The sequence below is a fragment of the Caretta caretta genome, chromosome 2 (assembly GCF_965140235.1).
Source record: "Caretta caretta isolate rCarCar2 chromosome 2, rCarCar1.hap1, whole genome shotgun sequence".
NCBI classification, from domain to species: domain Eukaryota; kingdom Metazoa; phylum Chordata; order Testudines; family Cheloniidae; genus Caretta; species Caretta caretta.
Genome location: NC_134207.1, coordinates 201,628,654 through 201,643,757, shown reverse-complemented (window position 1 = coordinate 201,643,757; position 15,104 = coordinate 201,628,654).

The window sequence follows — 15,104 nt, the reverse complement described above, 5'->3', positions numbered from 1 at the left end:
TTAAGAACAGCCACACTGGGTCAGAGCAATGGTCCATCTAACACAATATCCTAACAGTGGCCAGTGCCACGTGCTTCAGAAGGAATGAACAAAACCAGGGCAATAGCAAGTGACTCATCCCCGGTCATCCAGACCCAGCTTCTGGCATTTGGAGGTTGAGGGTCAACCACAGCATGGGCTAACAGCCATTGGTGGAAGTATTCTCCATGAACTCATCTAAGTCTTTTTTGAATCCTGTCGTCATCTCTCCCAGTCAGGCTCAGAGGGAGGCCACTCTGCCTCAGTATGTCACACAGAAAACAGTGCATTAGCAGGCTAGGGCTCTACCTTTTCTGTGGTAGAGTTTGATTCATTTAGGATTTTTACTTTATTTGACTCTATGCTTTCTTTCACATATAATACCATTCCGCCATCAGTTCAACCTTCTGTCATTTCTGTATATTTTGTACCCTGGTGTTACCATGTCCCACTGGTTTCAGAGTAGCAGCTGTGTTAGTCTGTATCTGCAAAAAGAAAAGGAGTACTTGTGGCACCTTAGAGACTAACAAATTTATTTGAGCATAAGCTTTCGTGAGCTACAGCTCACTTCATCGGATGCATTCAGTGGAAAATACAGTGGGGTGATTTATATATACAGAGAACATGAAACAATAGGTGTTATCATACACACTGTAAGGACGGTGATCACTTAAGATGAGCTAATACCAGCAGGAGAGCCGGGGGGGGGGGGGAGGTGGGAGAGGGGAAGAAAACCTTTTGTAGTGATAATCAAGGTGGGCCATTTCCAGCAGTTAACAAGAACGTCTGAGGAACGGGGGGGTGGGGGGGGTAAACTGGGAAAATAATTAAATAATTAAGAATTATAACATTCATAAACCAGTCGGAGAACACTTCAATCTCTCTGTTCACTCGATTACAGACCTAAAAGTCGCAATATTACAACAAAAAGACTTCAAAAACAGACTCCAGCAAGAGACTGCTGAATTGGAATTAATTTGCAAACTGGATACAATTAACTTAGACTTGAATAGAGACTGGGAGTGGATGGGTCATTACACAAAGTAAAACTATTTTCCCATGTTTATTCCCCCCCCTCCCCCCGACTGTTCCTCAGACGTTCTTGTTAACTGCTGGAAATGGCCCACCTTGATTATCACTACAAAATATTTTCTTCCCCCCCACGCCCACTCTCCTGCTGGTATTAGCTCATCTTAAGTGATCACTCTCCTTATAGTGTGTATGATAACACCCATTGTTTCATGTTCTCTGTGTATATAAATCTCCCCACTGTATTTTCCACTGAATGCATCTGATGAAGTGAGTTGTAGCTCACAAAAGCTTGTGCTCAAATAAATTGGTTAGTCTCTAAGGTGCCACAAGTCCTCCTTTTCTTTTTGCATATCCCACTGGTTATTTTCATTCCACCAAGTTTCTGTGATGCCTGTTATAGCAATATCTTTATTTAACAACCACTCTAGTTCACACATCTTAGTATTTAGAATTCTGGCATTTGTATATAAGCACTTGTACATTTTGTTAATATTCAGTTGCTTGCCTTCATGAGCTATATTTCAATGGGACTCTTATATCTGACTGTTCCTCACTACCTCCTACCTGTAACTTCCCTATCCTTTTCATCATGATATAGAACTTCCTCTTTAATAAATTAATCCATATGGGTTGTTTCCACCCAAAGCACATGCTCCTCAACACCTGTTGGCTTTTTCCCCAGGTCTTAGTTTTAAAAGGTTACAGAATTTTTTAAAAAGTTTTACATGCCAGCAGTCTGGTTCCATTTTGGTTTAGGTGGAGCCCATCCTTCTTGTAGAGGATCTTCCTTTCTCAAAATGTTCCCCAGTTCCTAAAAACCCGCTCCTTCCTACACCATGGTCTTATCCACATACTGTATTGATACCCTGCTCTTGTGCCTGTCTTTCTGGTGTTGTGTGTGGAACTGGATATATTTCAGATAATTCTACTGTTGAGGTCCTAGACTTTAATCTACTAGTCTAAATTTGGCCTCCAGGACATCTCTCCTATCTTTTCCTTTGTCACTGTTGTTTACATGTACCATGACCACTAGCTCCTCCCCAGCACAGCACATAAGCCTGTCTAGATGTCTGAGATCTAGAAACTTTGCACCCAGCAAGCAATTTATCATGTGGTTCTTCTGGTCATCACAACTATCTTTCTAATAATTGAATTGCCCATTACTAATGTCCTCAATGTGAGAAGATACTATGACATCATCTGGAAAGAGGCTCAGCCTCAAGCTTGACTTCAGCTTTGTTTCAGAGCAAAGAACATGAAGTGCTAGCATGTCTAAGCCAGGTCCAAGGGAGTAAACAATGTGTCACCTCCTCAGTATGAAAAGAAGGATGGCATGGTCCAATGATTAGGACACTAGCCTAGGATTTAGGAAACCTGGGTTCAGGTCCTTCTCTACTATGGACTTAGGCCCAGATCTCAAAAGTTTGAAATCAATGGGAGTTATGTGCTTAGATACCTCAGAGGATCTGGGTCTTGGTTTATCTGTACCTCAGTTCGCCATCTGTTAAATAATAGTGCTTCCCTACCTCACAGAGGTGTTGTGAGGCTATATACAGCAAAGGTTGTATGGGCATTCAGATACTATCTGGATGGGGGCCATATAAGTACCTACAATAAATATATAGGGATTGTCCTGTCCTTTTCAGTGGAAGCCCCTTTAAGATCAGTGGTCTTTGGCGTGGCAATCAGACACTACCTCTTGGAAGTAGTAGGCTAGCAATTGCCCATAGTACCTTCTCCCTCCCATAGGGTTTCCCTGAATATGGTAATGGTGATGGAATTGTGACTGGAGGGTGGAAGATGCAGCAGGGACAGCTTGGCTTCATGACTTTGGAACAAGTGAAGAGGAGGAGACTTCCATAAAAGCCATTTAAACTGTTGCATGAGAACTAATGGAAAGACAATTTTTGAGTTTATTAGTCCAGGTATACCACCAGGTATGTCTGATGTGGTCAATAAAGTCAGTAGCTCTTTGCCTAGATGCTGAGTTTTAGTGCACTAATTTAAATAACTCGAGACACAGTAGGGTTAATGTTAGTGTACTGGCCTGTTTGTTAACCCTGAAGAGAGCTTTTGGTTTGACTTTTTTATGCTCTTATATCCTTACTAATATGTGTAAACAAAGACCAAAGAGATTGTGTGTTACATCTGGCCACAATCATTTGGGGTGAAAAGAGAGAAGAGATGGGTAAAAGCGTTACAGCATATGGTGAGAGCATAATATATGAGCATACACTGGAAGGCTTCCTAGCTCTTCTCGCAAGCAAAGGTCAAGCAGCCAGCGAGGATTGGGGGCAAACCTAAGAAACAATAAAAGCCAAAGATAAGCCTGGCCTTGCCCAGAACACAACCTTACTCTTTACCCCTCGCATTGGGCTACAAAAGAGGTGGGACAAAGACCCCAGACTCACAACCCTCCAAAACAGAGCATGACCATAAGTTGTAAGGGTTGGGACGGGGCATGCATTGCAGGTATATCTGGGCCTGCTAAAGAGTAGGAGTTTGAAATGGGGAACACAGGTAAAGGCTCTGCGGTGTTAGAGAACAGAAATGCTGGAAAATAGACTCTGATGGCATATAGAGCTATGGATATGCTTGCTTGAAGTTAACCCCAACAAACATTGCATTGCCTGCATTTTGGACTTCTAGTCTTCTGCTTTCTGTCTGCATGAAACGAACCGGGAAGAGGGTGAAGGGAAAGCCCTCTAACAGTTAATGTGTACCAAACTGTGCAGACATGCCTCCTCTAGCTGGAGTGTGACTGATGTGCAGTAAGTCATTTGCTGCTCTGCTTATCTATGTTTTTAATCTGTACATTGCTAGATGGTTTTGCAGAATTGCAGTGATTTATGAGCCAAATTGGATAAACGCTGAAATGGTTACAAACCGACCTGACTGCCAGATTAATTGTACATATCCTTACTTCAAACAGATTGCGCTAAACAACTTAGGGAGCCAGTTCTGCAACTTGCATGTTGTGGTCACCAGCCTTTGTCCTCAAGTAGCCCTTGGGAGTATGTGCTGTGTACCACTACTCAGGAGCTCCTCTAGATACTTCATCTGCTAGGCCCTATGCTCTAGCGTTCGGAGAGTCCCAATAAGCACTGCTAACTGCCACACTCCTTCTGGGGCCCTGAATACTCTCTTGACCCACTCCTCTCCAAACACCACCTACCACCAGAACCTTTACCTCCTGGTGACCCACACTCCTCTTCATTACTGGGAGAAGAGCACCAGTGAATTCACCCTTAGCAGATTCATCACGCTTCCCCCTCTGCTCACCCATGACTGCTCAGCAGATTCATGACAATTTATTTCACTAAATTGGACACGATTCTGACCCTGCATCTTGGTTTCCTAGTATGATACATTTGGAGTTCCCCAAGCTCCATAGTTTAGTTGGGCATGAGCCACCATCCTCCACCCCCAGTGACTGCACAGCACCCATTACTCTAACTAGAAACCTTAGAGCCATCTGGTCATTGCCTTATTGACTGCAGTCAGCAAAGGAGCACCCTTCAGGAGCTGCACCTCTTCATCCACCACTTTGGCTTTATAGCCAGATCATCAAATGCTCTGGAGCCCTCAAAAGGAGCATGCTAGATGGCCCTACTTACATTAGTCAGATTTTTTTTGGCTGTAGTTTGTTGGGGCAGAGAGGGTAGACTGCATGGTTACACCACCTACTCACCCCTGCTCTTTTGGGACAGGGCTAATGCCCCAAGAACTGCAACACACCCCTACAGGAGCCAAAGAAAGCTTGGCCTTTGGCTATGCCAGACTATTTAGTGAATATATATATATTTGCAATTAGTCATTTGCCATGTGATAAATTCACTAATATAAAGCATTAGGAGTAGGAAGTTGAGACTAAAACACATCAAAAATGGACCATATTAAAAAAAATGCCCATGTATAGGTTTGGTAATTCAGGATCTCAAAGTAGCTGTAAAAACACACACACAAACACCTCGCCCACCCACCACCATACTACACACTTCCCCTCCCCAGGTCCTACTGTCCACCATTTACCCTCTCTCTGTACTTCCTCAGAGGCTACACTTGGGAGAGTTCTCAGGGAGGAAAAAAAATCACACCCTGGAAGGGAAATGGTTCCTCTTCCTCTCTTATGCTTCCAGAAGAGGAGCATATGACTGGAACAGGGGTCAGCCTCTCAGTCAGCTCCTGGATAGAGCTGTGCAGGCTCAGTCAAAGTTTGTTGCCCCTTCACAGGGTCTACCTCCTACCCCTCTTCCTGGGGCATGTTGCCTGGCTATCAGCCAGGACAGCTCCAGAAGCCATTGAACTTAGTTGTCTCCTCCTCAACTTATCTGCCTCTATTACTAGCAACCTTTGCACAGAGTAGCCTTCTTCCTGGTCACCACTCCCTTCCTATGGTAAACTGCCCCCTTTTAAGACCCTCCTCTTTCAGGCTTAACAGGTGTGTCTCCTTAGCACAGCACAGGCCCAGAAGAGCTTGTTAGCCTCTTCCAGACAGTGGGAGGGCATGTCCCCCCTCTCTCTCTCTCTCTCTCACACACACACACCCAGAAGTCTTCTTGCAAGACCCTAAAAATGCTGCGATGTCTTGGTGCAGCTGCGTTTGCTTACTACCTTACTTAATAAATAATAAAGAATTCAAACAGCAATCTAGCCGGAACGTTTTCACATCAGCAAGGTCTCCTGGAAGCCAACAAATATTTACTGTGGAATGCCCAGGTTTGTAGTCGGGATCATTTCTCTGGATACAGTTTGAGAATAAAAATTATGAGGCAGCGAGAACCGAACTGACCTATGGGCCAAATGCTCCAATGCTGCCAATTGACACAGATTTGCTAAAAATGCAGCTACACTGGTTTGCACAAGCTGAGACCTGAACCTGAACTTTTAAATAAAACATAGTCATTATATTCTCCTTCTTTGGCTTTTATAAAAGAAAGATGCTGTGTAAGGTAATCTCTCTGCACATATAGGGAATAGCTATGTACAGCACAAGGTAATACCAGACTTCTCCTAATTGAGTGAGGAATCCTCGGGGCTGAAGAAGGCTGATAAAGCACTATGCTTTTACTGCATGGGAAGAACTTTAAAGGCCAATGAATGCAGTGAGGCATGCTCCCTAGGGTTATGGGAAGAGGACAGGACATAGTTTGGGTTCAGCAAACTCCGCAGTCTCTGTGGCAGGGACTGGCTCTTATTATGTTTGCACAGCACCTAGCACAGTGGGACTTTGAGCCCAGTTGGGGTCTTGGCACCATTGTAATACAAATCAATATATAATCAAACAAATTAATAAAATCCCATCCACAGTACACACACAAAATAGTGGATATTTATTAGCATGCACGTTTAATGGCTCATGAAACCAAGTCACAAAAAATCTTTCTGCAAATCTAGGACATTTAGCTTCCCATACTATGGCATGAGCTTCAGTATGACATTCTCAGGTCTAATTGCTCAGACATTCAGAGTGCCCAAATTACAGATACGACAAACAGAACAACTGTGCACATACTAATGTGGCAATTTTTCTGTGCTGAAAAATGCAGTATACTCTGGTTTTGATCGTAATTAAAAAGCCAAGAGCTGAAATTGTTTGGCCTCAGCTGTACAGAAAGCAGAAGGCTTCCTGTTTTAGCCAAAACATTTTGAATCAGGTTTCAGAGTAACAGCCGTGTTAGTCTGTATTCGCAAAAAGAAAAGGAGTACTTGTGGCACCTTAGAGACTAACCAATTTATTTGAGCATAAGCTTTCATGAGCTACAGCCTAGGTGTTGAAAATCTGGCTTGCATGAGAGCCTTCTGCAAAGTACTCAGCATCTCCCCTCCATATTCAGCATCTTGCAGGATCAGGCTCTTAGACCAAACTCCCACTGATTTCAAGCACACCAACATTTGGCCTTCTTTACTTTTTGAACAAACAATGAAAATAATCATTTATGTACACTACTCTGATAGCCTTCAAATATTTCATTTACAATCGGGATACAATCAATCTGGTGAATCTAAATCAATAGCCAAACTCTTCTTTTGTTTTCACTGGAATCCACTTCAATATTTGGAAGGAATAATGGCATTGTCAATATACTGTGCTATGATTTAGCTGCCTAACTTATACTAGCAGGGAGAGAGAAGAGTTTTTTTGTTTTGTTTTTAAACATAAACTAGTGCTTAGCAATTGAGCATGATCGATGTATTTTGACAGTAGATTGTCCAGCCAAATACTACTGAATTCTATTTTAACTGGAATGGAAGAAACTACTCATGTTGACATCTAATATCCAAAAACCAACACCATCTGTCTCAACCTTCCCCCAGGTTTAGGACACTCACATGGTTCAATCAGCATTGCTATATTTCTTGTGTGATGCTTCTGTTTCTTGCTTTTCACAATGATAGTCAATAGAATTAATGTGTTAACCGAAATAGATACTGGTTGGTATTCAAAAGACCCACTCCTGTGACATGCAAAATATACATACCCACATTTCTCACACTCCTCCCCAAGCTTTCAGCTCATGACAAAAAGTAATTGAATAATCTTTTGGAGAGGCACACGGTTAGCACTCGGTGAATCATTTTAAATTGCATTATGATACAAGGAGTGACCGAACCTGATACATTGTCCCATGACAGCTCTGAAATTCTTCAACAAATCTTTGCTCTGTATCAAGTGAAAGATGTGGAGAGAGAAGAATACATATAGAAGTATGGAAAATATTTATAATAAACTGTCACATTATTTAAAATTAAAGGATTATTTGTTAGATCACTATGAATTTTGGGGGTGGGAAAGTCCATGGAATAATTGGCTAGGGCACATTCAAGTAACAAAAAATTTTATTTAATAGTGCAAATTGTGAAATTTGCATCTGAACCTTAACTGTCCCCAAAGTTTTTTTAATGATGTTAAAAGCTTAGATTTTGGTTCAGGCCCGTCTCTGGTTTATACTTGGCTTGCAATTTAGACTAGGGCTGGTGAAATATCAGTCTAGTGGTGGAAATCATAGAATCATAGAATCATAGAATATAAGGGTTGGAAGGGACCCCAGAAGGTCATCTAGTCCAACCCCCTGCTCAAAGCAGGACCAATTCCCAGTTAAATCATCCCAGCCAGGGCTTTGTCAAGCCTGACCTTAAAAACCTCTAAGGAAGGAGATTCTACCACCTCCCTAGGTAACGCATTCCAGTGTTTCACCACCCTCATAGTGAAAAAGTTTTTCCTAATATCCAATCTAAACCTCCCCCACTGCAGCTTGAGACCATTACTCCTCGTTCTGTCATCTGATACCATTGAGAACAGTCTAGAGCCATCCTCTTTGGAACCCCCTTTCAGGTAGTTGAAAACAGCTATCAAATCCCCCCTCATTCTTCTCTTCTGCAGGCTAAACAATCCCAGCTCCCTCAGCCTCTCCTCATAACTCATATGTTCCAGACCCCTAATCATTTTTGTTGCCCTTCGCTGGACTCTCTCCAATTTATCCACATCCTTCTTGAAGTGTGGGGCCCAAAACCGGACACAGTACTCCAGATGAGGCCTCACCAATGTCAAATAGAGGGGAACGATCACGTCCCTCGATCTGCTCGCTATGCCCCTACTTATACATCCCAAAATGCCATTGGCCTTCTTGGCAACAAGGGCACACTGCTGACTCATATCCAGCTTCTCGTCCACTGTCACCCCTAGGTCCTGTGGAAACACTTTATCTACTGTGGAAACACTTTAACTGTGTTCAGTATGTGAGGGTATGAACATATACGTGGACACATAACAGAGACTTCTGCAGATGTTAATTACTGGTTATATATATTGAACGGGCTCACCAGGTTGTTTCCTCACATACACATTAGGTGTAGAGTATACTCATGAGAGACAGCTCTATGATATCTTGTGGAAGGCACTGTGGAAATATTAGCTTGCAAAAACATCGCAGTGAGGAAAGTGTTAAGTGTGTTTTGAAAGATTATTAGCAATGCAGTTGGAAAAAAGGGCTTGATCCTACATTTACTGAGGTCAATAGCAAAATTCCCATTGACTTTAAATGGAACAGGATTGGAGGGCTTTCGTGATTAGGAAAGCTTTGAAGCTCATTGAAAACAGAGATTTGTTGCTTGAAGGGCCTAGTCCTACAAGGCCCTAAGCACACTCATCTCCCACTGAAATCAATCGGAATTGAGAGTGCTCATGATCTCCAGAATGGGCCCTGAATCATGCATGTCTTAGAGATACAGCAGACTAGAGGGTGCTGTGAAATCTTACAAAAACACAAATAAAGTGTTTCTATGGTAGTTGTTTCCATCAACAACATCCCGCTAGTTTGCTGGAATGTTGATGTTCAGATTAACTCTGTAGATGTCAGTAAAACATACAAGCCACGTTCTTTTCTCCACCCTTGCTCTGCTTTGCAAAGGGGATGAGAGGTCTTTCATTGAGGTCTTTAACTCTGAAACCTAAGGATGACAGCTATACTGGTAACATTGTTAACTGTTTCACTGCTGATCAGTTTAGCAGAAACATTCTATGGAAAACTGACAGTGAAAACATTCTCTCAAAATATCTGCCTTATTGCTCAACCAGTGAAGCAAGAAAGCAACCACTCCGAGTGGTTGTCTCTCTGGACCTCAGACACTCCACAGGAGGCAAGTTGCTTTCCTATAAACTTCCTAAGCATGCCTACCAACATCCCCCCTGAGGGAGAACTAGCATTATCTCCAGATCCTTCTTGAGATCCCCTGTTGTCTAGGGAAAAGATGGAAAAGTAATTTCTTACACCCTTTTATGGGATGCTGCATACTCCTCTTATGTGGCTAGCCAGCTCCACTGGACAGCACAACGGGGGATCAGAACCACGGCCCTGCCTGCTCCCTGCCCCTTCTCAATTGGTTGCTCCCAGAGGAAGCATCTGCAGTGTAGCCCCTGGCAAACCAAGTCAAAACCAATTTTAATCCAAAGGCACTTCTCCATGGCCACTGTCAACTCTCTGTCCCCAGCAGACACAGTGCTAGAACTGCTAAAAAAATGTTATGAGAATTAATGTAAAGTTAATGGTTTTTATTCCTTTTCCATTTTCCTTGGTCTCAAAATGTAGACCCATATTTAGTACACATACAAAATAAAACTCACGTTTAATCAGAGATGAAGCCTGGAAGCTATTAAAGCCCAAAAGAGGAAAGTTTCAGAAAGTTGTGAGCAGTTGAAATGGGGGGTAGAATGGAAAGCCCTGTGAAACCTTAATTATGGCAGTTACTCTACTGTAATATACATACACCCTCTATAGAAAATATATTATTATTATTTCAATGCTGCCTGAACTTCATCCTGTGATTTATTGACTCTGATCCAATGGCTCATCAGCTAGGTTTTTGAATGCCAGCTTCTTCAATCTACATTTACAACTCCACATTGCACTCAGAGTCTCATGTGAAAAGAATGTATGAATACCGAAGCACTGCTAATGAAAGCTTGAAAGGGACAGTTAAAATATAGTGGAAATTTCAAATACTATTAGAGCAAAATATGAACTATAATCATGGAGATCCTTTACAGCAGTGGTTCTCAAACTTTTGTACTGGTGTCCCCTTTCACACAGCAAGCCTCTGAGTGCGACCCCCCTCCCCCCCGTACAAATTAAAAACACCTTTTTATATATTTAACATCATTATAAATACTGGAGGCAAAGCAGGGTTTGGAGTGGAGGTTCACAGCTTGCGACCCCCCCAGGTAATAACCCCGTGACCCCCTAAAGGGTCCCGACCCCCAGTTTGAGAACCCCTGCTTTACAGGGACAAAACTATGTATGAAATACAAGCCATATGGCCAGTTCCTCATCTGATGTAAGCTGGCGTGCCTCCATTGATTTAAATGGAGCTATACTGGTTTACATCAAGTGTGGATCTGTCTCATGCACCCTATATGTTATGCTATTGTACTAGACACTAATATCCAGATGTGTTTCTAATTATACAGGCAAATGTTCAGTTCCAGTTGTGCATAGTACAAATATTAGATTCCAGTCATACTCACACAAGGTCACTGACAAATGTGAGCCAGCCACTCTCCCTTAGGTTCCCTTCACCATCACATTCATTATTTTTAAAAAGCTAAGATCATGTAACTTCACTGGTCCTATATGTCATCCAGCAGCTGCAGAATTTTCCTTGCTGTTAATGTCTCACTGTCTCCACTGAAACATAACAAAGTAAAAGGCCCACGGGGGTTCAGATTCTTTTCCTGTTTTCCCTACATTTCCTGGCCACTGAATAGCAGTCCAATGCAAAGTTCGTTGCAAATGCTAGACTGACATTAATGCAGGCTTGAAACTCAAGCAAGTTTATTTTTCCAGTTTTGTCGTCTGAACTCGACTCAGAGCCCAGGGTTGAATGACACTTGGGAGGGTGCATGATTGTGAAGAGGTTAGTATCAGCCTATTAGGCTCCAGACATTAAAGGTGAAATCTTATCCCCATTGAAGTCAAAGGAAGTTTTTCCTCTGGCTTCAAAAGGAACAGGAGTTCATGCTGAAACTATACGGGCTTTAGGCATTCTATAGCAGTCTTGTTTTGGGTCTGGGACTGTAAAGCCTACTAGGCCTTGTTTCATTTCCCTGGCAGCTGACCCTCTAGCTCTGTATGCATGATAACCATCTTTCTCCTTGGTTTACAGAATGAAGAAGGTTAAATACAGCAAGGTTCGGTACAGGAATAACCTCTTACAGTGGAGGTTTGGTGCTTCCTTTGCAGAGTTGTTCTTCTCAGTTAGATTCTTAAAGAGCTGGTTGAGATAGCAACCAGTTTAATGGAGACCTATTCATTTATCATTGGTGGACTGTTCCCCTCAACTGTGGGCTGAAACTTAGATCAGAGATTTCCATGATTCACTGTCAACAAAGTGATGGGACTTGCTGATGAGCAAATATGGCCTGGGACACAAGGTGCAAATACTTAGGTACCATGGGGTAAAATTTTCAAAAGCACTTAAGTCACAGTTTGAAAAGTGACATAGACACTTAAGAGCTTAAGTCTCATTGAAAGGCAATACCTTTAAAAATCTGGTCCTACGTGTCTAAGTCACTTTTGAAAATGACACAGGCTCTGAAGTCACTTAAGTGCTTTTGAAAATTTTACCCCAATTCTTTCGAGGTAGAAATTTCCCAAGGAACCTCAAGAAGAGGTGTACTGTTTGGGGAACAAAAGGCAGAGTAAGAATGAGATATTAACAGGTGGCTTCATCTCTTATGGAATGGCATGCCAAGGTTCTGCAATCCCACTGGACACTTAAGTGCAACAGACAGGCAAAACCATCAAGATAGAGAATGACTTTTTATACTGGAGGTCAATATAAAAATGAGTGAGAGACAATAAAAATTACACATGTGGCTTCTGTGCATTGGCTCTGTGCCTTCAGCATCTGAAAAGACTGTATGTCTTTACAAGTGTGCAGCCTGTTTTGTGGTCTTCCCCTTCTAAAATGACAGATTTAATTATTCTAGGTATAGAATGTAGATCAACTATTTTGAAATAATTAAGATGTATACTTTAAAAATAAATACTCCTTGCCACATCCATGCCATTGTTCATGTAAAGTCGCTGTAGATACACCATTTGATTACTGGCCTTGCAGAGCCTAAAGTCTATACTAGCTCTCAAGAAAGTAACTAACCTCTCTGTTCAGAACAATGATGAATCTTCAGACCAAATGTCTGAAGGCACAAATGCCTGGAAAATGTAGGTTTTTATCAGAAAAGATAGTTTGTAAAAAAAAACAAAAAACAAAAACAAACCCCTCCCATAAATATAACACCATGACTTCTGGTCAGAACAGAACAATAGTTTTTTTAAAAACTTTGTATGAAATCTGAGAAAACATCATAGAACAAATCCGCTTGTCTGAATACAAACACAGCCCTTTCCCTAGCAATTATGATTTCATACTGTCAGTCCAATGACTTATTCATATCTTGGGTGAAGCGACACATTTCCATGGGCTTTAGGCTTCTGTCCAGTCCTGTAGTGTTACTTATATTTAGTTAAAATGAAATAAGAAAAGACATTTCTCCCTTTACTATGCTTGATGCCATGGGCATATTGACACAAGTGTGTGTAATGTGGCTTAAGTATGACAGTTCCAATTCCAAATGCTGTGGTCATGCACATGGATTGGACTCACCATTCACCAAGCAGATTGCTCTGCCAGTAGTTTTCACATTTATTTATTAAAATAGTAAGCAAACAGCCATTTAGCAGAGGAGATTGGATCCCAATGGATGCTGATCTATTCCTGACAAACAGGTGCTGCTCAACAGGTGGTGGGACAGCAAGGCACAGAAAATCCACTATACATTCTAACATTTAGGCTTTATCCTTTATTAGGTAGTGAGTAAGAGACATGAAAAGGTTTGAGATTGTGGTGTACAGCTGAAATTTAAGAGAGATTTGTGTGACCAAAAAGCTTTCCATAGAGCACTGTGACAAAAAAGGTCCAAGAAACAGAAAGTGAAGTTGCAGGTGGAAATAGTTGGAATGACACTGTTTATTTCTAGCAAATCTTTTATTAATTCTCCCTTTAGTACTGTGCCTCCATACATGCCACAGGTCACAACATGTTCACAAAGATGGGTCTGTTGATTTTAATGGTGTTGTGATAGTGTGGCAGGATGTACAGTATGTGCCCCCTTACCAATAGGTCGTGCACAAGACTATACAATAGGTTAGTGGTTCTCCTACTTTTCCATTCTACATATTACTTCATCTTCCTTCCCAACACTCCAGTCCTCCCCTTGATTCTCAAATGTTTCAATCTGTGGACAAGTAGAAAAGACTCTGCTGACAAATGGTGTCATTGAGCATAGATTGAAAACCACTGCCCTCTTCAGTAAGGGATATGCACACATGGCAAGGACATCACAGCTACTGCGTACAGAACATAGGCTGAATATTCTAAAGACCCAAGCCAAGATTTTAAAAAGAAGAGATCAAAGTTAGGCTCCTAAAACTAAATTTATACGAGATGACTGATTTGCAAACAGACGGAGTGGCAGGCCCAACACTTTAGAGATGGGCCCATTTGTAACCTTGTTGGGTGCTGCTGGATGCTGAGCACTTTTTAAAATCATCCCACCTATTTAGGTACCTAAATATGATATTAGGAGCTCAACTCTTCTCTTCTATTTATGAATATCTTGGGCCAAAGCAATTCAGGTAATTAAGTAGTCCTGAAATCACCACAATATCTAGTTTGTGTCCTATATCTGATTAAGGTGATTACTATCAACCAACTTGATTTCAAGGCAAAAACTTTTGCAGATACACTGGACCAAATCATAGACCTGATTAATAAAGTGCTTATTTTAATTAATCCTTACAGAGAAACAAACACACATCTTTGGACACAGCCATCCATGGAGCCCCTTTTCTTTCTCTCTTTTATTTAGTTTTGTAAAAAAACAAAATGATATGCAGATAAGTTTTAAAAAAATGTATATGGAAGGCCCACTAATAACCTGAAAGTTGAGGGTGCTGCATATTCCCACTTTAGACATCTCCCAAACCGCTAATGTTGACCCCAAGTACTTTTAGGTAGCGCCCACATGGCCATTATTTTATGTTAACAGCATTGTTATAAAATCTTTTAAACCATCCCGCCCCCCCCCACCTGAACTTAAATTATGGTTTCAATTTTTTTCTTTGTCTTAAAAGTATGGTAAGCTTTTCACTAAGCTACACATCAGAGTGGCTGCATCAGACTCAGCAGCCCACTCCATAATCTCAATAGCTATTTTTCAGATCCCTATAGGGAAAAGCAGGCAGCAAGTATCAGAGATTCAAGACATGCCAATTTTTTTTCTCTGCTGTTTGTTACTATTTACTGACCCACATATGAAACGGAATGGTTATATAATTACTTTATATAGTAGATTTTCTGTTTATAAGTTATTTTTCTTACTCTAACATATATACAATATATCTATATATACCCCTGATGAATCCTATTTTATAGGGACACTATCAACCCCTTTAAGCCTCATAGTGAATATATAAGGCTTTAAAACCTTGCAA